Genomic DNA, 26,669 nt, shown 5'->3' on the forward strand with positions numbered 1-26,669 from the left:
ACGCTATCAGAAAAATTCACGGATCCTACAAATTTCTGTACAAATCTGTCAAGAAGTCAATTTGATCTTAAACATCTGTGCAAGTAGGAAAAAAAAAGGAAACTTCACAACGTGTTGACTAAAGTTAGGGGTTAGGAAAGAAAAATATCCATTTTAAAAACAAATTTTATGATGTCTACATTTAAAGAGATATCCATAAACGTATTAAAAATTTCAAAATAATTGCTTTGACTCAGTTCAGCAGCCTGATTTGTTTAACCTATAAATTTGGAAACTTTCTGTTTTCTTCAATGAAGTGACACAGCCTTTTCTTTCTTTTACTCACTTTAAAATCAATGGTTACTTAAACTCACCCAGTAGGGGGAGAGACTGGGTAACTATCAAAAGCAGCAAGTGATCTAACAAGCATTCGTTTTTTTGGTTTGTCATTTGGAGCAGGCTCCCCACGGTCTGGCCTCAACCTCCCTGAGACATGTGACCACCTGTCTTCTTCATCCTCCCCCGAGTCCCCCCACCCCTTTTGTTCTCATCATCTCTTCACCGGATCCTTCTCCTCTCCACCCAACACCAACTTTTCTTAAAAAGTCAGCAACTTAGTTACACTTATTTTTGAGGAGGACACTGGGTGCCCATGTTAACTTCACTAAGGATGTTTGCACATAAATATTATTGTAAAATTAGAGCTAAAGGCATGAAGATTTAACAGTGGAATTTCGGGCATCAGAAGTGTAACAGAATAGAAAAGAAATTAGAGATTTTTAGAGAAAGCAAAAAGGCCTTGTCAAAAATACCAAATTTGTATACTACAGCGAAATATCTGGCAATATTTCAGCAGAAATTTTGTTTCATTTGTAGTTCCCAATTTTATTAACTAAATTACATTGTACTGTATGAAACTGTATCAGCCAGTATGCAGTGACCAGGAAGTAATTATTTGAGATTTTTTTTTCAAGAAAAATATGAATTCATCCAATCATTCATTAAGTCACTGAACACTGTGGGCCGCCTACTGTATACCACCCAGAATAAGGACATATACAAGTATTAGGAAAGAACTTTCTTCCCAGAGTTCAGATACATTGCATTTTCTGCTTTGCCTACCTTCAGTTTTTTATGAAAAAACCAGGATGTTGTGGTTTGTCCTTCAGGAAATGGAATATGATTTCTAAGGTGCATACTAATGTATTTTATCATTTGTAACAAAAATTTTACCAATCATAAAATAATTTTTATACATTAGGGCTCACAGAAATACTCATGGATGACTAATTACTTGACTGAAATAAACATAAATTTATTTCATCTCTTACCTGACTGTTTTTTACTCTACTTCTCTTGAGCAGTTTGGTAACGGTGCATACAAGGATACAAAAGTTATTGTGTTTACTCCTGGAAGTGGATAAAAAGGTTGTAAAACCATAGAAAGAAAATTAAAGACAATGCCCAAATTAAGCATATTTTAAGAACCAAATTTTGCATGAGTTATAAAAATTTTATTTTGAAATACATAACTTTATTCTCCATTTTTAGGCCTGCTCACAGATTAATACCATCCCATTCTTCAATTAAGAATGTCCTTTTCATTTCCTTAGTTGTGGTTTTGCCTGAAAATCCCCTGTAGTTATACACCTCTTCTCTTTTCCTAGAAAGAGGTGATCTGGTGAGGCCTCTCCAGCCCTGTGTGCATTTCTTTACAGAAACTGAAAAGAAAACACGCCCAAACCTGAAGAATCGCACTGCATGCACAGGCCTCCGCTGCCTTAGGACTTACCTTACAGGATTTGGGATGAGAAGGATGAGGCCAGATGGAATTTAAGCAGGGCAAAGATAAAATCACCCGTGAGGAGGGGCAGGAGCCCGGGGGACGCAGCAGGAGTCCCGATGCCCTTAGTTACCTCTATTGCAACGATTTCAGGTAATTACGACATGGATCGGGGGCAAAGAGGTCCCTCTGAGAGAGGCTGAAAATAAGTCAATTATGGGGTGGTAACAATGTTGAGTTCTAGGTCCATCCCATGAGGACCACATAGGGAGAAACAAGAGGAAAGAGTAGAATCTCTTACAGCTCAACTTGAACCATCTCTGGGTATTTTTGGACATGACTTCGCATTAGGAAAACTTGTTCTGGGGTTGAGATAATGTATTTCATGTTCCATTCCTCAATTTGTTCTGCCGTCTCAGTCACACTGAGTTTATCTCTTGACGCTGTTACATGTCACGGTCATGTTCTCCACGTTCATTGTCCCTGTTTTCTCCTGGGATCCTACTCTCTGCTGGATGATTTCTAGTTTGCGTGTTACACCATGAAGTATATTACAGACCATGTTACCTTCTCCCTGCACCGTGGGCTAAAGCTCTCTCAAACCAGTAATCTGGGGCAGTCTTGTAACACTCCCTGCCAGGGACACATTCAGAAGTATTGTTTCAAAGATTTTCTCTAGGTATTTTGGGTGTTTCAGATGACAGGCTCTTGTTACTTTATCTTGGCTGGAAGCTAAAGTTACTGGATTTTTAAATATAAAAGAAAGAAAGACAACTTTCACTTTTTCATTTGTGGATTATTATATATATTGAATGGGATCCTAAAGAAATCTTAGCTGAAGAACTCATTCTTCAGCTGAGAAAAAAAATACATATACATACAATATTATAGCCCATAAGTCAGAGCATTGCTTAAGTAACTTAATAGACATAATCCACACTGCATTCACAGGGAAGGTAGCCCCGACGGACAAGCCAAGGGCCTTCCCATTGGAATTTATTACACTCAGGTTATTTGGGGTTAGTAATTATTTTTGAATAAAATTCAAATTAATTAATTTGGGGGTAACTTTTTAAATCCTTTTGTCTTGCTGCCATGTGAACATATCAGGTTTGATGATTTGATTTTTTTGGCCATGTTCAATGTTGTAATTTTATATTAATTTTCAGTGTAAAACCAGTAACTAAATGGAACCTCAGTTATTCAGCCATGAGATAAACAGGACATTTTAGTCTGTCAGTATATTGTTCACAGAAGCCATTGGAAATAGCCTTTTTAATATGCTAGCATTAAATTATCTTTGAACCAAAAAAGGAGGGGGCATGAACAAACAGCATACCATTTCAGCATTTTTTAAAACTTCTAATTTAGGTATCAATAGAAACAGGTTTCAGATAGCTAAAGTGAAGATAAGAAGGGGAGGGGAAAGTACATTCTTTTTTTTCATCACAAGAAAGATTTATTTATTTGTTCATGTCATGGACTGACGTGGGGTAAACACATTAATCCTTCCATCTGCTCTCCAGGCTACACAGTGGTGAGCAGGACGGCCTATGAAGTATTCCATCTTTCGGACTCAAGAGTGGGTGTCCAACAGTTTGCCATTTAGCGTTTACGTGGTCCAAGTTGTCTTTCTTTAAACCTTAACAATTATCCTTAGAAAAACCCCTTGGTGAGTAATCCTCCTATGCCAAATAACAGCCTCATAAGAATTTCATTGTACTGTTTTTATTATACTATCATTGATTCTGTCACGTAGGCCTCAAAAATGTGTACGTTATCAGAGGCAGAGAATAAATAGAACGCAGAAGTGACTGTCAAGGAACGTCGTAACCATTTCAGTAGAAAGTCCTATCAACATGAGGGTTTTTTTTTTCAATTCTGATTTTAATTATGAATATATGTGTTTATAAATGATTAGCTTGGGAATTAATTAAAATTAAAATGGGCAGCCTGCCCTGGTTCTGCCCCAACTGAGTGGCCCACCCCTGACTCTCGGCTGCCTGCTCAGCTGCTCTTCCTACCTTCCTTTGCTCAGTTGCTGGGGAGTCATGCCCTTTACCTGCCCTTCCACAGCACCCTCAGCCTCCCAGAGGCCGTGGGGGTAAAATTCCATTATTGTAAACCAATCGGGATAATTTAATTTCACTTGCCAGTAACTAGTTTATGTCTCAGTAGATGCTATAATTCTGTCCAACAAAATGTAAGAAGAAAATTTACACTATCCCTGGGAAAGTTTTCTCAGCTTCATAACACCTAGGACATGTGTTATGTTGATTATTATTATGAAAATTAATAGTTAAAGAGGAAAGTTTTAAACATTTATCCTGTCTTTCTGAAAGGGACTCTGTTTCAGGAAAACCAAACTGTGCCACCAAAATAGGGCAGCTAATAACTGTAGAAGATTCTGAAGAAATAATTTACTCAACAAAAATCATCAGTGATGCCAAAGCCATTAGGTGAAAGAATGAAGGGGAATGAGGTATTCACATGGTGTCAAAGAATCACACATAAATTATTCACTGTTGTAACTGGGGGAGAAAAACCCTCACATAATTTCACAATAGCAAGATCAGCTGATATCAGTGACAGAATCTAGCATCACTATTGGAGTATGCACAACATGACACATCTCTAAACTGATGTAACACAAACTTGCCTCTGATGTACTCTTGGCAAAAGGGTTTACACTGAATTGAGCCTTTAGATCTAATTTCCAGTTCACAAGAAATACAATAGGTAGAGGAAAAAGTTAAGAACTGCCACAATAAAACAATTAGACAAATCCAGAATGGGTCATTTTACACACACAAAAAAGGGCCTGGCTTTTACAACAAATCAATATCATGAAACTGGTCAACTGTTAAGATTTAAAAAAAAACAAAACAAAAAACCAACATACTAAATGCAATGAGTGCTCCTTGGTTGACTCTTGGTTAACAAGCCAGTCATAAAGTACATATTTTCAGAAGCCAGGAATTTTTTTTATGAGAAGAATATTAAATGCCATATGAATTATTAGTAATCTGTTTAGCATATAATGAATTGCTTATGTAAGGAGAACACTCAGTTTTTGGAGCTGTGTGTTGAGGGGTTAGGAATGATGTGTTAGAGTTACGCTTCTCATCCTATGTGATAAAGTATGGCAAATATTAATTAAAGTGGTCAGTATATAGATGTGGATTTTACTATTTTTTCCCTCTACTGTACAGTTGCCTGTGTATTTGGAAATTTTTATAATTAAGATCTTGTTTTTTTAAAGATCTACAGGATAGAAAATTCATAGTTTCTTCCTTTAGACAGGAATAATGAATTGATGCCTGGAGTTACTGCAGCCATCATGTGACCATGGGTGGGATAACTGACCTGCTAGGATGGCGGAACCGACAGTGGTGGGGACCTGTGTCCCTTATGAGGCCCTCATGCCAGTGAACCCACCCTGGAATCACAGTGTCTCCAGCAACCTTGTTATGTGAATTACCAGACCTCAAAGTTTAAGCTACTTTCAGGGCTAAATGCTTCTTATTTGATTCAGCACATCTGACTGGAAAGAAAGATGGGAAAGAGTGATTTGAGCATGTAATCTAACAAAAGTGAGACTGCTTGGGGATAACTGAAGTGCTCACAGAGTCAAAATTGGAAGCAACCAGTAAGGTTGCCAAATGCGTAAACTCTGCTTCTGTCTAATAAGTGAGAATAGCATAAAATTGAGGGAATCCACACAAGACCTGAAATGATACACACACACACGAACACACATGCACACACGAACACACATGCATTTACATTTTAAGGCTTAAGCCCACTCAAAATGCTATCCTGTTTACCTTTAAAGCTATTAGGTATAAGATAAGCTACAAGGATATATTATACAACACAGAGAATATAGCAAATATTTTATAATAACTATAAATGGAGTGTAACTAAATTTAAAAATTAAAAATTGACTCACAATGTTGTACATATGTAATTTGTATATTCTGCATCAACTGTACTTCAATTAAAGATTAAAAACAATTTTCAAAGCAATGTGGTAGGCAGTTCCCAGGTGATGAACATGGAGCACTGATCTGGAGTTCCAGACAATTCAAGCTGTCTTTGAGGCCTCTCTTTTCTAGCCTCATCAGAACCAGTCTACACACATCTCCTTTCTCTTCCCCATTGGCTGAGCTAGTTTTGCTCAAGATGCAGGTTTTTTTTAAGACACAGAATGTCTCGGGTTTCTTTTCCTCTGAATGGTGCCGTTAGAGCTCCAAGACCAAGACCCAGGCTTGAAAGGGCAGCTACACTGTTCCAGCTTCTCCAGGACCCACTTCTGCTTTATTATATTATGGAGAAGAGAGATAAGAGATAAATGTGATAGGAGTAAATACGCTTCCAAATATATTTCTAAAGTGCTTAGACCTATTGGAACTTTGGGATTGACAGATACACACTACCATATATAAAACAGATAAACAACAAGGACCTATGGTTTAGCACAGGGAACTATATTCAATTTCTTGTAATAAGCTATAATGGAAAAGAATCTAAAAATATATGTATATATATGTATGTATATGAATAACTGAATCACTTTGCTCTGCACTTGAGGCTAACATTGTAAATCAACTACACTTCAATAAAAAAGTAAAATTAAAGTGCTTAAATCTATACGTTAGTATCTAGATTTTCTAAAGTGATGTTTTTAAAGTAGATAAATACCAGCATGTAAAAAGCACGTAATTCATGTTAAATCTGTTCATTATTGTTCAGACAATAAATACTGATTGCCCACTAATGGCAAGGCCCCATGCTGGTGTAGCTCTCTGTATGTGTGTGACATGGTGCTGAACAGTGTATTTTCCAAAAACTAGTCAGGAAAAAAATCAGCTTATGTGTGTGACAGAAATACTTTGTATTCTAAATTTAAGAAATAACTGACTTTAAATCTCATAAGTTCACAAAATGGATTGATCTTTTTTAATTTCAAAAAAAATATGTTTATAGATATGGTGTGTGATTACTTACAGAGTAAGTCAGTAGAAACAAGTTCATGTGTAGAGTATTGTGTCCTAAAGTTTCCAAATGTTAAGCAAATAAATGCATTCTTTTAGGAGAAACCAATATTAAAATACAGTGTTAAAATAAATCGTAAATTTTCCAAACGCGTGCAGGCAGACAACCCAAAACACCACGAGGTGGCAGCACGTCCCCGTGATATCCCTGCTTACACATTGACCTGTCAGTTGTCAGAAAGAAAACCTTGAGTGAGATGTCCCCATTAAATCCTAAGTGTTAGATTCAGGAAGAACTTCAGGATCAGTTTAGCCTAAGTTTCCCTTCACCTTCCAAAGAGGAAACCGAATTTTTTTTTAATTACGGCATTTTCCCAAAATCAAACAAGCAGTGGACGGAACTGGGATCAGAAACTTACCTTCTAGCTCCCAGGGTGCACTCCCTAACCCTGTGAAAGCCCTTATCATGTCTTTTCTCTACCCTACAGCCTCTAGACAATGTGTCCAGCTAGGAAAAGTGATTATATATAATAAAATATGTAAACTGAGGTAGCAAGCAGTGTTTTCTTGGGTCCTTCTCTTTCCCTAGTCCCAGCTCTCCCTGACCCATGCATCTCCTTTCAGTACCTTCCCACTTTCTAACCCCTCCCTGCAACTAGATGGGAGAGAATCAAATGTCAATTGGCTTATTCATCTTCTGGCTGAACCTCATTTGTTTACTTAACTGTAAAATGAATGTTGCTCATGGTAAAGAAATATTGGGCTATAGAAACAGATAATTTTTTTTTATTGAAATACAGTCAATTTACAATGTTGTGTTATTTTCTGGTGTACAGTATAGTGATTCATTTATACATACACACAGACACACACACACATATATTCCTTTTCATATTCTTTCTCATTAGAAGCTATTACAAGATATTGAATATAGTTCCCTGTGCTATATATTAGGACTTTGTTGCATATCTATTTTATATATAGTAGTGTGTATCTCCAAATCCCGAACTCCCAATTTATCCCTTCTCACCCCCTTTCCTCCCGGTAACCATAACTTTGTTTTCTGTCTGTGAGAGTCTCTGTTTTGTAAATAAGTTCATGTATGTCTTTTTTTTTCTCTTAGATTCCACATATAAGTGATACCATATTTTTCTTTCTCTTACTTAGTGTGCTGATCTCCAGGTCCATCTATGTTGCTGCAAATAGCATTATTTTATTCTTTTTTATGGTAACCTTTAAGCGGACTTTACAGTCAGATTCTTCCTCAGGCTAAATGCAGTCAAATGACTAAACTTCCTGGTTTGCCTGGGCCTGAGGGGTTTCCCAGGAAGCAGGACTTCTAGTTCTAAAACAGGGCAAGTCTTGCACAGGGAAAACGAATAGGGCTGGTCACTCTGGCTCCTTTACATGGGGCTGCGATTTGTGGTACTGTGAACAACGGGATGGGCTAGAAGAAACACAATGCACCCCACCACCCCCTTTTCTCTCTCCTGCGGTCTCCCACTTCTGTCCAGCCCAGGTACATAGAACTCCTGGATGGGAGGCATGATGCCAAGCCACAGGAATCCGCAGGCTAACGGCCTTGAATGAGGCAGCAAATATGCGCACAGATAAGATTCCTAGATAACCTTTTTACTGTATTCACTTCAGGGAAGCTCCCACACCATAAATACAGCTCCAGTTATAAAATATCGCTCCAGTAAATAAAACATGTACGCACCATTTTTATGCTTATTCCTAACAAAACCTAGTCACTTTCTTAAACCCAGAATGTGTGTAATAGTAACTAATTCTTTTCCCCAAGTGCTTGCCAATTTCATGGAATTCTGCTGTTTGACTCATAATAACCCTTTGACAGAAAAATCTTTTATTGTTCTCATGCTTCAAACCGGTGACTTGAGGCTTAAAGAAGATACGTAAATTACGCAAGATTATACAATTCATCGTGGGAAAGCTAGATTTCAACCCAGATCTGTTGGTTCTTGGAGCGTATGCCCTCATCCTTGTCACCACCCATTTCTCATCCAGAGGGAATCTCGTTCCCTCTAGAGCTTACTGCATTAATGAAGTGTTGTGTATCTGCTCTGTCCAGTAGAGTAGCCACTGACCACATGTGACTATTGAACAGCTGAAATATGGCTTATGTGACTGAGAAACAGAAATTTTATTTTACTTCATCTTAATATCCGCATGTGGCTAATGGCTACTGTGTTGGACAGCAAAGATCTAGATGTGTTACATCAACATACAGGCACATCTCGGGGGTAGCGCAGGTTCAGCTCCAGACCACCACAGTATAATTCAAATACCACAATGAAGCAAGTCACACAAGTTTTTTGGTTTCCTAGTAAAAATTAAAAATTATGTAAAATTATGTTTACACTATGGTGTAGTCTATTAAGTGTGCAACAACATCATGTCCAAAAACCACAATGTATATACCTGAATGTTTAAATATTGCTTAAAAATGCTAACATCATCTGAGAGTCAGCAAGTCATAATCTTTTTGCTGGTGGAGGGTCTTGTCTCGATGTTGATGGCTGCTTTGACATCGACACTTGGTTGGTCAGGGTGGTGGTGGCTGAAGGGTGGAGTGGCTGTGGCAATTTCTTAAAATAAGATGACAATAAATTTTTCCATACAGATTGACTCTTCATTTCAGAAATGATTTCTCTGTAGCATGCAATGTTATTTAATAGCATTTTACCCATAGTAAAATCTTCCAAAATTGGAGTCGGTCCTCTCAAATCCTACCACTGCTTTATCAACTAAGTTAATGGCAAGTTGTAAATCCTTTGTTATTTCATCTATCAATCAAGTTCACCGTCTTACATGAACGTGATTCGTGGTGCCCTCAAACATACTAATCATGAAAAAGTTTGAAATATTGTGAGAATTACCAAAATGTGACACAGTGACACAAAGTGAGCATATGCTGCTGGAAAATGGTACAAATAGACTTGCTTGACTCAGGGTTGCCACAGACTGTCAATTTGTGAAAAATGCAATGTCTGCAAAGCACAATAAAGTGAAGTACAGCAACACAAGGTGTGCCTGTGGGGTGATGAGAGGAGAAAGGACCTCGGAGTCAGCCACTGGCTGTGTGAACTAGAGTAACTTTTTTTGCTTTAAATCTGAGATTCAGTTGAATCACATGTAAAATGAGGATGTAATTATACCAGACCATTGTTGTGTATTAATTAGATATATAAAATATTCAGCACGAATAATCACTAAACATGTTCCATTTGCTCCTTGAAGATCTACAGTGTTTGGGAAGGAAATTGCATAAGCTCCACTTAGCACTTCATCCAATGTTTGACAATTCATGTCAGAAAGCTCTTCAGTGTCTCTGCCATTGAAATATAATTCAGGTTCTTTCACTATGTTCTCTTTTAGGGTTATTGTTGGGTTTAAACTTTTAATGACAAATGTAAAGTACCCCACAGTTATATCAGTGAACAGAGCACAGTAACGTACAATAATACTTCTTTTCCTCCGTGCCTCCCTTAGGACTTGGAATAATTTGTCTTTTAAACCCCACAAAACATCACTGATGAAAAGGGTGGGGATGTGGGGAGTGAATAACCTATCTCTACTTCTCTGAGGTCAAAGGATAATTGAATTGGCACTTTGGACTCAGGCATGTTTGAGAAACAAATGCTATACTATCATTTGATAAATGAGTCCAGTTGTCCTTCTGAATCCACAGGGGATTGGTTCCAGGACCAAAATCCATGGATGTTCAAATCTCTTGTATAAAATGTAGTCGTATTTGCATATAACCTACACACATCTTCCCGTATACTTTAAATCATCTCTAGGTAATTTATAATACCTAATATAACATAAATACTATGTAAATAGATGCCAGAAAGGGGTAAATTCAAGTTTTGCTTTTGGGAACTCTCTGGAATGTTTTTGGAATATTTTTGATCTACAGTGGGCTGACTCCTCGGACGCAGAAATTGCAATACAGAGGGCCAACTGTGTATATTGGAATGATTGAAAAACAATGTGATAAGTCTAATTTCATTTTGACCCTGACTTGTTCTGTGGTCATTTGGCATGTTGTGCCTCAGGTTTCCCATCTAGAAAGTGGGTAGAAATCTCAAATCTCCCTGAGAATTATGTGAGGATTAAGATCCTTAATTATATAACTCCTCCTGTTAGTCTAATTTACATTTTCGTATCAGTAATCTCTCGTGACATCTACCATAGCGCCATACATGATGTAAGTTGTAACTTCCGTAAAACACTTTCATAAACTGTAAAGCACTAATTCTTCTAATCATTGCATAAGGCAGAAAATATCATCTTCATTTTACCAGTCTGGAAATGGATGTGCAACAGATTAAGTACTTGCTCAAGTCACACTCAAGTCCAGTATCCTTGACCACACAATCACTGACTTAATCACTCTTTCTCATAAAAAGATGCTTAAATCAATCCCCAGTGTATTGAATGAAATTAATAGGTTTAGTCTTTCACAGAAGTGATGTGATGGGTCCTTGAGAAGAACTTGCCTGAATGAGATGTTGTAACACATTGGCCTGGTGAGGGTGAGATGGGTGACGTCTCTTGTCATCACTCCCTCCTGTTCTCTCTTCCAACATCCTAAAGAGAAGGTGATTAAGGAACACGGCTCTTCCAAGCTGCTGTTCTCCTCTGCAGCCACTAGGCGGACACCGCGTCTAATCCCGCCGCGCTGGTGTAACAGGCTCAGGAGGTCGAGGATTTGCAGAATTCATGGCCCCAGAGGGAGGGGCTCTCCCCAAGGCTGCACGTGAGTGAACAGACTCAACAGCATGGTGATTAAACCCTGAGGTTTAATCACTTGCCCAGAGAGAAACTGGAAACGACATCATAGCAACCTTGTCCAGCCCACACCCTGGCCGTTCCTGCCACGCCAGGGCCTCGGGCCAGGCGTTCACATCTCCGCGGCTCCCTAGCATCCGTCCGGCCCTGAGAGTTCAGCGTTCGAGAGCTCTAGCCCCAGAGCTCAGGTGGCGGGTTAGGGCCTCAGCCCTGGGCTTGAGGAAGCTGTTGGCCTCTTTCCAGAACCTGTTGAATCAGGAAAGGACCCTGTCTGAGGTTACACAAGGAGGCTGACCAGCAAGAGACAGCAGGGAAAAGTAACCTGTACAGAGGCTTCTGAAGATGGTGGGGAAAGTGGAAGTTAAGTCAGTGTTGCCCAAGAAAGAAGTTTTCTGTTTTGTACTTGTATCCTTAGTCCAAATCTGGGAAAGCCTTTCTACAAAACAACCCCTGGTATTTATACCCCGCTGGGGTCTTGTCTTCTACCTCTTACAAAGGCCCTTCTCAGAGTCCCCTCTCTGACTCCTTCCTCAAACTGTTGCTGCTGCCGAGCCATCTGTCGCCTCCCAGCATCCGCAGCCCCTCCAGAGAGCTGAGCCCCAGCAAGCTGGGGCCGGGCCGGGGCAGGATGCCGCAGTCACAGCAGGACTCCTGCTAACTGGGGAGGGCATCGAAGGAAAAGAGGCTTGATCTGAACTTCACAAAGCAAAGCAGACTTTAGGCATTTGTTTATGATTCAAATAAACAGTTATAAGAGAGATTCTGTAAGACACTCTTTTTAAAGGCTAGTCTCTGCCCTCTGACGATCAGAAATTATGCCCTTAGTGAAGGAGGTAGAAAGGATTGTAGAATCTGGAATACTTTGTCAATCAGTCATACGTGTTAAAGATCATTGAAACACACCCCTTTAATTTTACTTTGAATAAATTAAGATCCAAAGCTGGAAGATGCAGAGATACTGAAATTCACTCACGTACACACACACAAACACACACACTCTCTCTCAAAATATATATAATTTGAAGTATATATTATCTCTCCCCTAACTAGTAGGAGAGATATATTCTTCACGTATAGGGGTCTGGTGGGATGAGGATGGGGGTAAGGTTAAGGGGAGGCCACCCACTGCTCTAATGAGAGTCTGGACTACACTTGGGAAATTAATAAATATGGTTTTTAAAAAGCTGTAAATAACACCAGTGAGGTAAGAACTGTCCTGAAGACTTAAAGGAAGGAACCCAATCCCATCTGACTGATTTTAAGAAATCAGGCATGATTATGACAGGTTTGTAGAGACAAGAAGAGAAGGAGGAAGAATACATGAATTCCCAGCACAAGGATGCACAGGAGCAAAAGCACTGTGTGAGCAAGTCCAAAAGCAGAGTCCATATTGATGGAAAATAAAACACGTGGTCCGGTTTGGCACGAGTGTTAAGTCTATGATCAGAAAGTATTTGGAAAAATGATTATAGTGGTAGATTAAGACTGGTGGAGGCTTTGAATGTCAGACAGTTGTCAGTGTTACTACTTAAATTCAGTAAGAAATGGGGAATCCCTTATACTTTCCAAAAAAGGAAGTGTTTTAGGGGGAGGGTATAGCTCAGTGGTATAGCCCATGCTTAGGATGCACAAGGTCCTGGGTTCAATCCCCAGCACCTCCATTAGGAAAAAAAAAATGAAGCCTTTTTTTAGTTAAAAATTAAAAATAAAATTAAAAAGGAAGTGTTCTAGTAAGATGCTGTCAAAAAATTAACACTAGGTAAACTATAAAACAGTCCCTGGTATTTATACCCGCTTTGGGGTATAAATAAAAACTAAAGGAAGGGCAGGGTTATTCTGTGTCTAAGAATCAAATTCCTCAAATCAAATAGAATCATCAAATCAAATAAAAACCTCAGCTGTCTGAGTCTGTCCATTCGCTCACCCTCTGGTCCCACTCCCAGCCCCCATCGCCACCCACATTGCCCCTTGGGGAGAACACCTGGGCCCTGGGTCTGTCTCAGCTCCAACTGATACAAATGTCTCAGATGGGCAGGAATCTCCCTGATTTCATAACATCAAAAGTTTCTCTAATAAAGACAGCAATTGGGGATTTAAAAAAAAATAGTCTCTTAGTAATTCATGTTTGTTTTCTTTGCAAAAATTTGGAATGGGGAAGTAGAAGGTAAGGGCTATGGACAAGGTACACTTAAAATTTTGGATGTCTAACAAGATGTCTAGGAGATATAAATATGATAAACAGATATTGGTGGCTAATTGCAAAGTAATTCTAATTTAGTTTGAAAGTAATGCTGAAGTATTCAGAGCCAATATCCAGATGAAGTCTAAAAACAATTGTCGAACCTGCAGACGTCTTGTCTGCACAACACTGACATTCTGGCAAACATCACTGAATAACCAATTTAAAAGAAAAAATAACTTTATCCATCTCTGTCCAGCAGGACAAAAATAAACAAATGACCAGTAACTTTACTTGGTGTTCCGCTCGCTTGGGGGGTTCTTGATGTAATAGTAAAACAAATGAGGTGTCTCTTTATCCCACTTTCAAGCTACACCTTCATAAAATTAACATGCTAATAGTCAGGATAGCTGGATATGAAGTTGCCTCTCAGTTTTCAGGACCCTCGAAATCTGACCTTCTCCGCAAAAAAAAGTGTCTGTGATGTAGGCAAGCGCTTCTGTTGTTACTGCCTTAGCCTTTTCTACCCTAAACCACTCTCAGTCCCTGTGGGTTTTGGGTTTCGCCTCTCTTTTCCTGTCTCTTTCTCTCTCAGGCATATGCGAAGGACTAGCCCTCCCCAATCCCCGTCCTCCCTGGAAGAAAATGAGTATAAGAGAGCAGAGCTCTTCCCCCGGGGGCTCCACACGCCTGATTTCCATAGGAAACAATTGAGGGGACTCTGGCCCGATTGTTTGGGTGTCGAGGCTGGGTGAGAGGGAGGTGGAGGTAGCCCTGAAAGGGGCTGCCCACCACTCTAATGAGAGTCAGGGATCATGACAGATGGGGTATGAATACCAGGCTGGCACCTTGCAGAAGTTTCTCATGAGCCTGCGGAAGGGTGGGAGAGGAGTCCAGGTCTGCGGACAGAACATCGCTGGGCCCTCTCTGCCTCCGACTCCCCATTTATCAAAGAGGCTCTGGGTCATCTGTGTCTCTCTAAATCCGATTCAGAGAAAATAGACCATCCTGAAGACTGAACAAAAATTCCTCCGGAATACATCGGTTTGTTAGGAACATCTTCTCCAACATGGACCAATCCCAGGGCCAGGAGACCAGCCACTGACATGGAATCTTGCCACTTCTCTGTGTGAAAATGCCAGTCTCCCTATCACCAGCAGGCCCAAGTCCAAACACTTTTAGGCTGGCCACTTATAGTTTACCAGAACTCATCCTTAACCCGTCCCCTCCACGCACACCACCACCCAGCGATGCAACTCGCTGATCCCTTAGAATGTTCCTTATTCCCAGGGCACCTAGATTACTTTCAAGCTTGTCTTTTGCCCTGGCATTTCCTGTTGCTTGGAATGCTTCTCTCTATTTTTACCCCTTAATGAATGCCTTAAATGTCTTTATAGCAGTCTCCATCTTCTCTCTGTACCAATTTCCTTGCTCTGCGACATGCAGTACTGGGTTGATACTTTTATGCTAGCAAATACCACACATTTTTGTGGTCATGTAAAGTCTGTCTCTCCCTAGAAACAAATGCCCCTGAAGGATGGAACCGCGTTTCATCCTTTTCATTCCAATGCTAGATCCTGGAGGCACTTTTAAAAAAGCGCCTGTGAACTTGATAATTCCCACACTGCTGCCATGTCTGGCTCGGATGCTTTCTGTGTCTCTTCAAGTTGTGTTTTCATCATGCCTTGCAATTGCTTTCTTTATAACCAGACATGTTGTGCTGGGTAAAAGGAACGGCTGCAAATAGACCTTTAGTAATGTGGTTGTGAGGGATGGGTGTTACCGAACCAAACTTGGGTCTGCTCACCCACGCACAGTGAAGCCAATCTACTGACACCGGGTTGTGGTGAAGGGAAGTGCAGGGTTTATTGCAGGGCGCCAAGCAAGAAGTCCAAGGCAGCTGGTCCTCAAAACACCTGAACTCCCGGGTGGGTTACAGGGAAGCATTCTTAAAGGCAAGGTGAGGGAAAGGAGCCCCAGGGTATGTGAGTGGCTCATGTGCAATCTTCTGATTAGTTGTCGGTGAGGTAACAGGGCGGTGTCACAAAGGTTAACATTGTCAATCTTTAGGCTCCAGGAGGTCTGGGGGCTGCAAGCTCATGGTCAGCAAGTACGTAATTTCTTCCATTTGATGGGGGTTTTGGCATCTGTAAAACAACTTGGGAAATGTGCATCAGATACTAATATCTAGGTACTTCAAAGAGGAGCTAAAGCAGAGGGTCCGGGGGAGGGGTCTCTCCCAAGAGAGCCCTGTAGGGGGCTGCTCAGTACCTGGGGGGAGGGAAGCCTCTGTAGTTCTGTGATCAGGTCTCAGGCTTTTAAGAAGCCGATGCCTCTGGACTGTGAACTTTCATAAATCCATCCTACTTATCAGTAAAATTGAAGGAACTGAACTAGAAGAATCCATAGTCAGTCTAGATGTATGATCGCATTAGGTTCTAGTCCGCTTTATTCTAGTGTTCTCTCATGTATTGTAATGATTTCCCAGGGGAGCTTGGAAGTGCCTGGCCTGTACGTCCTAAGAACTACACAGAGACGTTTTGAGTGACTGAAAGTGAAGTTATCAGCATTAGCAGTTGCTCCAAGTAGGCTGAGCGGGCTGGAAAGCAGAACCGACTTTGCTGTTTCCTTTCAGGCTTAAGAGGAGTAAAGGAGCCAACTGCAATTGAAATAGTCGGGGTTAAACATCTAGGAGGAGAGGATGGATAAAAGGTAACCGGAAAGTACAAAAACTCAGAAGGGACAGGGGAAGTGTGGACTGAAGGAAGTGCTTTATTTCAGAGCTGCCAAATACCTGTAGATCCAATGTTCCCGTCCCCACCCTCAGCTTCTCAGGATAGGAAAAAAAAAACTTCACCATAGGAAAAGAAAAAGAAACTGCCTCATTCTTAGAGCTTTTGAAAAACAAAGATAAATAAAGGAGGTTAGAGCCTCATCTGAGCCCGATTTTCTGCAAAGCTGGCTGCATTAAATGCTAATCCTTCAGGCCTTTGGGGGCTGCCCGACTCAGTCTATGACCCCTAATCCCCTCTTATGGGTCCCCTAGAGGAAGTGATACTGTGCTAAGTGCCCGGATGGGACCCTGGCCGCATCTGGTCCCAGGACCCTCTGCTCTGCATGGAAATAGAAGGATGGATAAACAATTTGGACTTGTCTTATTCTCCCTTTGAAGGGTGCAACCTTATTACCCAAAGTGCTGAGCTCCTGACTCAATTAGTCTGCTAATGTGATTATATGCTAATCTGGGTTTTATTTTGCATCTGATTTTCATGTTATTTGCCTGATTTTAAAATAGAAGCCCTCCCATGCATGGTTCCCACTCCCTAATAGAGTGATGAATTCTTACTCCCTACACGCCCCAGGTGTTCTTCAGTGCAAGTTAGATCAGTCTCATGTGAGAACCCATGTAAGCTCACAAGTCCAGCTCTCTTTTCTGACATTTTATGAATCCTCAAAATATTCTTGGTTCACATATGGACACAAATGTAGCCATTGAAAGAAAAAAAAAACTTTTAGCCACTTAAAAAAGAAAAATTCTCCAAAGAAATCTGGACACATGGTAATAGATTATGAGTGACTCTTATAGATATATTTTTAATTTTGCTTCTTTGTTTTTAATTATTTTTGAAAATAAAAATAATAAACACAGCAAATACTTAAATAGCATTTGCTTTACCGCACAATGTTTGCACAAAAGATCTTTGAGGAAGGTCCAACTATTATCCTTGTTTTAAAAATAAGGGAACTGAGGCATTGAGAAATTTTGTTTGCCCAAGATCATATTACTAGTAAGAGAGAGTGCTGGGATAAAGGATACTTTTATTACTTGTTTAATGATAGGTTAAAAAAAAAACACATATATAAAGAATATTGCCACAATTCCATAAACAGTCTTATAACTAAGTTCATACAGCAAAAGCCATATATTGCTCTGGGACTCCCCAAAGTTATACTTTAAATTATAACATTTCAAGTTATAATTCAAGTAGAAGTCAAATTCAGGTATAATTCAAATATTCAAGTAGAATAATTATAATTGAGTCAAGGGACAAGGGTCTTCCCTTCCATGCAAGGAAAAACAAGACACTTCATTTTTTGTAAAATTCACTTTGTTTTTTTAACTGGCTTGCTCGGTGTTCCCTTTGGAAAAGGAAATTAAGCAAAGCAGGGAAGAAGGGCAGCAAAGAGGTAAAGGAGACAGAGAAGACAATCTTTCTCAAGTATGTATTCTTCTCAGTAAGCTTGTATGTAATGAATATTACATGCTAATTAAAGATGGGCTCAGTGCAGAGGATATAGGGATTGGTGGGGGAAAAAAATCCCTGAAATCAAAGATATTTAGCACAGTAAAGAAGGTAAGAAGAATGAGTAAAAACAAGTATGCAAATATCTCTAATGCAAGGCAAAATAGGACAGATTTCACTGGGAGAGTTCCACCGTGTAATGCAGATTTAGGAGAGAGAAACAGATATCTATCTCTGAGAGTCTTCTGAGGGTACATCCTGAGGAAGTGCAGGAAGCTGGACTTTGAAAGATAGGTATAATTTTGGACTAAAAATACAGGAAGAATGAACGTCCCGGAGGTTTGGGGGCAGGGTTTGTAAGGGTTCCAAAAGAATGAGATCTTTCTTTCTTTTTTTTTTTTAATTTAATTAGAAAATCCATAGTTCACTAAAGTACATATATTTTATTGATAGCTCATGAGGACATTATTATAAACTTACTTAAGACACAGAACAAAATTCACAGTTAGCTTGACATTTAGTACCATAAACCTTTATGCTGAATCCACTGACATTTTTGTTGATGAGGTACACTTGAAATAATTCAGACTACCAATCAATTGGCATTTAATGTATAACCAAGAACTATTGGTTTTACAGTATGTCTAGTAACCGATTATTTCACCAACAAGTTAAATGAGAGAGCCGGTTGGAAAAGACTGCTAACATATATCCTTAGTGAATGAGATCTTTCTTAAAACCCAAAGGACAGGCTGTTCCATTGCCTAAAGCTTTGCCATTTAGGAAGAGGCTGAGAGGTGAGGGTCCAGGAGTCTTTGATAGAGAAGAAAAAGCCAAAGCCATGAAGATTCTGGGTATACCTGGGCTTTATGTGAGAATTTAGTGTAAGAAAACCAAAGAAAACTTTCTTTCCTCTCTGGTCTTGTGCTGAAAGAAGACAAAAATCTAAAAATACTTTTCTCCCTTAAAAAAAAAAATCATTGATATGAGTTCTGTTCTCTCCTCATTGTGTTCAAGAAGCTCTGGCCCAGCCCCTAACGGCAGACCTTGCTAGCACAGATGGGGCCTTTCAGCCTAGCCTGAGTTTCCATTCTCTGGCTAGCGCCAGACTCCAGCCAACACAAAACTCCCTTCTAATTGTAATTGAATCCACACTTTTATAGTTCATTACCTCTCTGATAGATTAGATTAGATTAGGATGAAGCTGTGGCCAGCCCAGCCATCGCCCAGGTTGGAGCACAGAGGACAGAAAAGCCGGAGGGCTGAGACAGAAAGAAGGCACCTGACAGCATGATCCGTCTTTCCTCCCAGCTATTAACACATCTCTCTCCACTACAGCCTTCCCCAGCTCCCGTCCCTGCCCAGCGCACGCACTGATCCACCCTGTAGGGATTAAAGGTTGAGACCCTGTAAAATCAGAGATGGACAGAGATGTGTGGGACCTAAGGTCACCTAGGCAAGGCCATTTTGTTTTTCACACGAAGCCCAGATAGGGAAGGAACTTATTCAAGTCACACAACAGAAAACCCAGGTGTGGTGCCCGAGGAAAGAGGCTACTGGGATCTTCTGCAGAAGAACCTACCACAGGGAGCGTGGCTGGCTGACAGCCCCAGCTTTCATCCCTTCAGATCCACCACCATGTATGCCACGCTATCCCTGGGGTGCTCCCAGCTAATGACTAAGCACAGGCCAGGTCCCGCCACATGCAGGACTCCTCCCACAGACCATCTGGGGACTCATCACTGACACAGCCAGAACTTTGTTAGAACTACGCTGCAGTTGGAGTCTTTTCTTGCACGATCCTGCTCCCCTCCTCTCTGCTTTCATAGGTACCAGACCTGCATCGTGGTCTGAGGGCTTTCTCCTCCCACCCTTGTTCCCTCCCCCCAATCCCTCATAGGCATCTCTCCCCATAAAATCCCTGGCTTGTCTAATCATATCTCAGCATCTGATTCTGAAAGATTTCAAATTTAACATACTTGGTCTCTTGGCTTTCAGTTGAGTGATGCCCTCTTCCCCACACAAACACAATTCTGTATTTACTCGGTGGCACTGTCATCAGAAGGCCCCCTCTATAGGCTTGTGTTAAAATAACCCTTCCTGCTTTTATCAGTTCTTTCTTGGAGTAAAATTCTCTAGAGAGTCATGATGGGCTTTATTTTGTTCTCTTTTCCCAGGGTCGCACGTGGTGTAATTTCAAATGTCTCCCTAGACACAGGTGGAAGGAAGGTGACTGTTAGACCCTTTCCACCACAGCAGCCTTAAGTTATTCAAGAATGTTGATCAGAGCTCTTGCTGGGTTCTTTCCTGGGACTATTTCAGCCCTTTAAACTCCGTATTAACACACTGTCTTCCAAAGAGCACCGCTCTGATTGCAATTATTGGAGGGATTGGGCCAGAATTTAAAGAAAGGATTATTGCTGTACAAATTCTGATTAAAATGGGCTCCCTCAACCTCAGCTGAAAAGATTAACAACTGTCCAATCTCCCACAGCCAGCAAGTCTTCGTAAATAACTCCCAATCTCTCTACTGTGAGTTTATCTGCCAAGGATTAAACTGAGAGGCTGCTCCCAAACCCTGTATTAAAATAACCACAAAATATAACCCTCTGGTTCCTGGCAGCTGTTGAGTTCAAAGTGAGGGACTTAGAAATCTCTCTCCAACTGGGTCTAGAGAGATGGGGGTGTGAGGCAGGGCCGGGAGGAGAGGAAAAGGGGGCTGCCTAAACTAAAAGGTGTCTGGAGGGATGTAAGTTGTAATTCGTTACAGGATACAATCAGAAAGATCAGGAAAGCTCTGTCTTCACATTGTTTTAATGGAAAACATCCCAGCAGAGTGGAAAGGATAGGAAACTTGTAATCAAAAGACTCGTCTGATTTCAAAGTCAAAATTGGCCGCTTGTCACGTTTGCCTATTTTCTCACCTGAAAAGGGAACTAATACTGACAGTGTTCCTGGTCTCACACTGAGAATACCATACGATTCATCTGCTAGGTTTTAGGAACTATAACTGGCTGGTGGGGAAAGCCATTGAAACTCACCAGTATCCGCCTTTCTGCTCTGACCTAGACTGTAAGGTGAAGCTGGCCATGTGGTTGTTCAGCGTCCTCACAGCTGCGGGTGGCGCTGTGACCGAGCTCAGGTCGCTGGTGTCTGTAACTGACAGATCGCACTCCCGTGCCCACCTTTTCCTCTCTCTCCCACACCTCCTCCCCACATTCCTTCTGGCTGGAAAGTGACTATGATGGGAGGAGAAAGAGTAACCGTCTTAGAGCTGAATGAGAGCTGCCTGTTTAGGATGGCAGAAAAACAAGACGGAAGGATCCTGAGTCTCTGATAACCCAGTAGTTACCCTATTGCTCCTGCTCACACTTTCTAGACTCTTTGTAAGGGAAAAGGCAACCTTGTCTCTTAAATCACAAATATGTTGGATGTATTGATATAATAACAAAACTGATATTCTAACCACTATACCACTCTATAAATACAACTTGTTATCATTACTATTATTCCAGTAGCTGGGTGTGAGCAAGGGCATCTCAAAGCCCGTACGATCTACATGGTCCTGAAGGTCCAAATTTCAGGCTCTCAGCTCAACAACTTCCATAAACCAGGACTGTTTTCATTTTAATTCTAGTTTGGTCCCCGCCCCCCGAAATTTAAGAGTATTATTTTGAAATGGTTCTGCACCCTAAGAACTTTCGCACTAGAGGGGGACTGCCAAATTCCTCCACCTCAGCCTTCATCTTCAGGTTTCCAGGACTTTTTTTTCCCCACAAGTCATTGAGCCCTTTCATTCGCAAAATCCTCTTCTTTCTTCTCTCATTTAACTGCACTTCTCTTTCCTCCTTCCTCTTCCCTCCATTAGCAACAAGTATTCCAAACATTTCTCCCTATTAATCACCCCCAGTATGTTTTTTAATCTGCTAAATGAATAGCCTCAGTCTAAAACCCTAGGAAATATTTTTCAATTTTATTGTCACTGGAGTTCTTACCAAAAATGCACACATTCCAGAGTACTCATGGCTATTAAATAAGAATCTAAGGTTTTAGCCCTAAAATTGGTATCTTAGCAAGCTCTTCTACCCTTCACACACACACACACACACACACACACACGCAATTCTGATGGGTGCTGAAATTTAAGCACCACTGAGCTCTCTGAAAACTCTCCATGAAGTACTGCCCACTTTCCAGTATCTAAAATTAAAAATTCTAGTGAACAATCTTAGGGGAAACTATTGCAGCATTAGGGTGGGGAGAGAGTGTATCAGAAAAGAAGAGTATGGAGTAAAGAAGCTGGTTTGATTATGAACCAGTTTGAAATTTTTGAGTTCATTGAGTCATATCTAATAATCCTTATATTAAAAAAAAAATAAAAACACTCCACATCTAATTTTAGTGACTCTTTTGAAAGGTTAATCTTGTTCCTTCGCTGTAGCCCTTAAAGCTGACTGAGAACAACAGGTTACTCTTTGGGCCTTAAAGGAGTGAAGGGTGGCTTTCGGGCCAAGGGATGCGATGGAGAGAGAGCAGGGGTGCCTTCTGGACCTGCACCTAGAGGCAGATGCGATTTCCTCTGGAAGTGAAGCACGTTTGCTGGCAAAGGGGATCTCCCTCCAGGGCAGGAAGGGAGGACAATAGAGCCACGTCACCACCCACCATCTGTCGTGAAAACAGACACCAGCTGACAGAGAGGGCAGCTCAAAATCCTGCCGCCACCCCCACACCCACGTCAGCACCCTCACGGCCTGACCTCCGGAGGGGGGGGGCCGGGAAAGAGAGGTAGGGATTAGCCCGGGGCTGCAGGGATCAAGTTCGGGGTCACCCTGCCCAGATTGCTGCAGGTCTGTCACTAGGCCCTCCAAATCATCTAATCTTCACTCTCGTCTGGGAGATGAAGGGGAAAACCACGGCAGACAAACAGAGATCCGTGAACTCGCGCCCAGAAAACAGTCCCGTTCCTGCGTGGCCAGCCTGCCCTGTGTCTGGGCAGCCAAGGCCTCAGTGGGACACGGAGACACGGGAAAGGGAACCTTGGATAACTGGCAACAGGAGAAATTTCCCACTGTCAAAGCCTCAATCAGACAAAAACGGAGGGGCACGTAAAGAGAAGTCCCAGAGTAAAGGTGGCGTCCTATAGAGGGGGCCTGCAGAGCCGCTCCTGAGGGAAAAGGCTTGCTCTTTTGGTGACCATTTTATGCATAACTGTGTAGTGAATAGAGGCGGGGGGCCCTAGGTTCTGCTATGACTGAGGTATGGCCAAGGGCAAGTTCCTTCCTCATTTAAGAACTAGGTCTCCACTCATTTAAAACTATGAGGTGGACTGGGAGATCTCAAGGTGACCGCTCTGATTCACGAGGGACCCAGGCAAAGGCTCCCGTAGAAGCTTCCATAATGCAGAAGGTACTTGAGGGTCTGTGACAGAGCCACAGAGCTCCCAAATCTGAAGAAAATAGACAAGTTTCGGCCCCCTCCTCCCAGTACAACAGTGCAGCGCTGTAATTTACAAAGCGTTCTCGGATCTGATGCGACTAGATCCTCACAGCGGACCTGCCAAGGAGCTGGAACCGTCACTGGTATCCTCGCCTGGCCCGAAGCCTGCTCAGAGAGGTTAAGTGGCACGACCAGAGCCACAGAATAACTTTCAAAGGAGCTGTGTCTAAGAGCCAGCAGGGCAGACTCTCAAAGCAGGGCAAGTTCAACTAAGTCATGGGTTATCTGCGACCTTGACCAAGACAGCCTTAACATTCCCATCAGCCTGACTGAAGTTTGGACAGGCATCTGCTGACCCTGGGTCCCTGGCCTCCATTTTTTTTTTTAGAAGACTTGTAATTGTAAATTCTTTTTCTGCCCTTTGAGATGCAGATACTTGTAAAGGCCTCTTACCTAGTTTTACAATCCAATACTGTTTTTCTTAAGGACCCAGAAGCCATCTCTTTGAAAGGCAGTCATCAAGGAAGAGAACGCCCCCTTTCCCAGTCCTTGGAGGGAGGTAGGAGCCTTACTTCAGTGGGAGGCTTGCCTGCTCCACGTTGCAAAACTACCGTCTTTTCTTAGAGCTAGGAGAAGCTTGCTTTCACTTTGGATAAAGTTAATTACCGAGCAGATGGTTTATGACTTCCCCCCTAATGTCTCCCTGTACTGTTCCCCTAGATCACCCCAATGTTTAAAAACCCTCCCGCTCTTTGTTTTAGTAGAGTTGAGTTCAGACTGAGATCTGGCCTCTCTCCTCTACTGCAATACCCTTGAATAAAATCTTCCTTGTCTGATGAACTTTGTCTAATACAGTTGTTGCCTTGACAACCTCCTCAGCACATTTGCTACAACCCACTCCATGTCCCCTAGTTAGAGTTTATGATTTGCTGTACTAATCAAACGTATGATTGAAGTTTTTCATTTACTGAACAAATACTTATTAAATATCTAGGATGCATTAGGCATTGATCTAAGTTCCAACTTGGGTATTTTTCTATTGCAATATAGTGTTGCATGACGTTATGGCAGGTATAATCTATGACAGAGTCTTTAGAAATTAGACCAAGATTTTCTCCACTTAGCCTGCGTTACCAATGCCTAAGAGCCCATTTAACCAATTATCTACTGAATTCATAAACTACACATTGCATCTTCTCTGCACCAGATTTTGTACTAGATCCAGAGAAATATAAAGATACAAAAAAAATAAATCATATCTCTGCCTTCACTTTAATCCAAGGAGAGAGACTAAATGCTAAATGAGTTACAACAACCTTTTCATTACCATCTGGTAGAACTGATTTCATTCTAAATGGGGAAGGCTCTGTATGCACAACAAGCTGTTCTAAACCCTGTTCACTGAGGGTTGGGAGAATACAGAGCACACATACACACAAAATAAAAACGTTAAACTCAGTCTTGGATAGACATCAAGTTGTTTGCCTCACAGAGAATTCAGGGGCTAGAGTAGGATTTGAAGATAAGCTGAAGGAGTCTTGTGTATAAAATGGGCACAGTGTGGAGAGAGAGGGATATCCTCCTTCACCTATGACTTTGTAAATCTGACCTTTCCACAGAACCTGTGGAAGCTGAAGTCATTGTCATATCAGTGTGAGGCAGTAGCTTCTCCACAGATGGGGAAAAATCCAGGATTGGACCTTAAGAGTGGCCAAAAAGAGCTAGAGACCAAATAAAGATTACCATGGGTCAGAGATCCCAAACTCCTCAGCCAAAATTGAATCAGCAATCTTAAACTAGGGAAACTGGTAGAGTTATGGGAAAATAATTATTGATAGTCAGTAAAGGGGAGAAGAGAAGAGAGAAACTTGGCTATGTACAAGACAAAGTGACCTGCCAAAAAACAAACAAAAGGAACCCTGAAATCATCATTAGAAATAAAGAAGTAATGCAAAGTTCCCTTAAATATTAGACCGTTATATATAGACTGCTTTTGATTTCACACACACACATCAATGAAAAATGTATTTGAATGGAACTAAAATTCAGCCTATAATCTATTCATTTGACAAGTATGATTGAACACTTAACAGATATCAATTACTATGAAGATGGCTGGTAATATCAAACACTGTTGTTAGTTGCCGCTACATGCTTACTGACATGGATCATTAGAAGCCATCTCTTGCATGACTTCAAAATGTGATATGGATATTATTGATATAGGTGAGCAGATTGTTTGGAAGCATGAAGGCAGCTGGAAAGAGTACCACAATCTTTTCTTTGAACCTTAGTCATTTTCCCTGATGTAATTAGCTGTCCATCACTAGGATAATAACCACCGCTGACTGCCTAGGAAAGCAGTTGGGAGCCATCCTTCCCCTACTCTAGAAAAGCGCTCAGTTATTATTGGACTAGTCTGCCTTGGTATGGAGGAACAGAGATTCATTTCCCTCCTCCTCCATTTTCCAGGATGGAAACCGAGGCATTGGGAAATGGTGGGATACGACCAATATCACCAATTATTGATCACAGAAGTTTTAAAAATGTGAAGTCATGTCAGAGTAATTACATATATACAGGTCTGACTTATTTTAAGGAAGCTCCAGTGTACAATTAGCTCTTTTAAGAAAGGAAAAAGAGGGAAATAAAGAAGGTTGTCTTTAGAAGACTCTGCCTCTTTTAAATTTTCCAAAACATTTGTCATTCAAGTGACAAATTAACTACTGCTTATTGAAAGTATAACTTGGTTTACAAAACTCCATTTGTCTACAACACCCTGGAGCAGGAACAGGGAGCACCTGGGAAGAGAGCCAGACTTGGAGACGGAAGGCAGAGGTGAGGCATTGGCAGGAGAGGAGGTCCTAGCTGAGAGCAGGTCGTATGTCCTCCTGATCAGAATCCCTAGCTTCCAGCTATTACCTGTCTTCAAAAAACTGTTCTCTTGCCCCAGGGACCCAACAAGTTGTCCATTTCTCAGCTCTGGGTACAATTCAAATGCAAAAGTGGAATCTGAAGATTTAATTGTGTAAGCCCCAAGTGAGGCAGCAGCCTTCCCCAGAGAACAAATTATTGAGGAATTACCCTATTAATTGCGTGGCTGCCTCCTTGAGCCACCATGAATATGCAGGCGAAACTGAGACCCCACAATCCTCTCTGTTGGGAACTGGAAGCGAACCACCATGCTCAGTTCCTTGTCTTCTTTATTTCCAGCAGAAACCCCCTCTTCTCAC

General features: G+C 41.2%; 1 protein-coding gene across 3 annotated transcripts in view; it reads left to right on the plus strand.

The window, feature by feature from the left end:
- The first annotated feature begins 1,706 nt into the window (after positions 1 to 1,706).
- TESPA1 (thymocyte expressed, positive selection associated 1) overlaps positions 1,707 to 26,669 on the plus strand; it is a 110,851-nt gene continuing 85,888 nt past the window's right edge. For all 3 annotated transcript variants that reach the window (XM_015238032.3, XM_072972689.1, XM_072972690.1), the window contains exons 1-2: positions 1,707 to 1,915; positions 3,289 to 3,434. The gene's annotated coding sequence lies outside the window, so the exon portion shown is untranslated. The remainder of the gene's footprint in view (positions 1,916 to 3,288; positions 3,435 to 26,669) is intronic.

This window comes from Vicugna pacos, chromosome 12 (genome assembly GCF_048564905.1).
Source record: "Vicugna pacos chromosome 12, VicPac4, whole genome shotgun sequence".
Lineage (NCBI taxonomy): Eukaryota > Metazoa > Chordata > Mammalia > Artiodactyla > Camelidae > Vicugna > Vicugna pacos.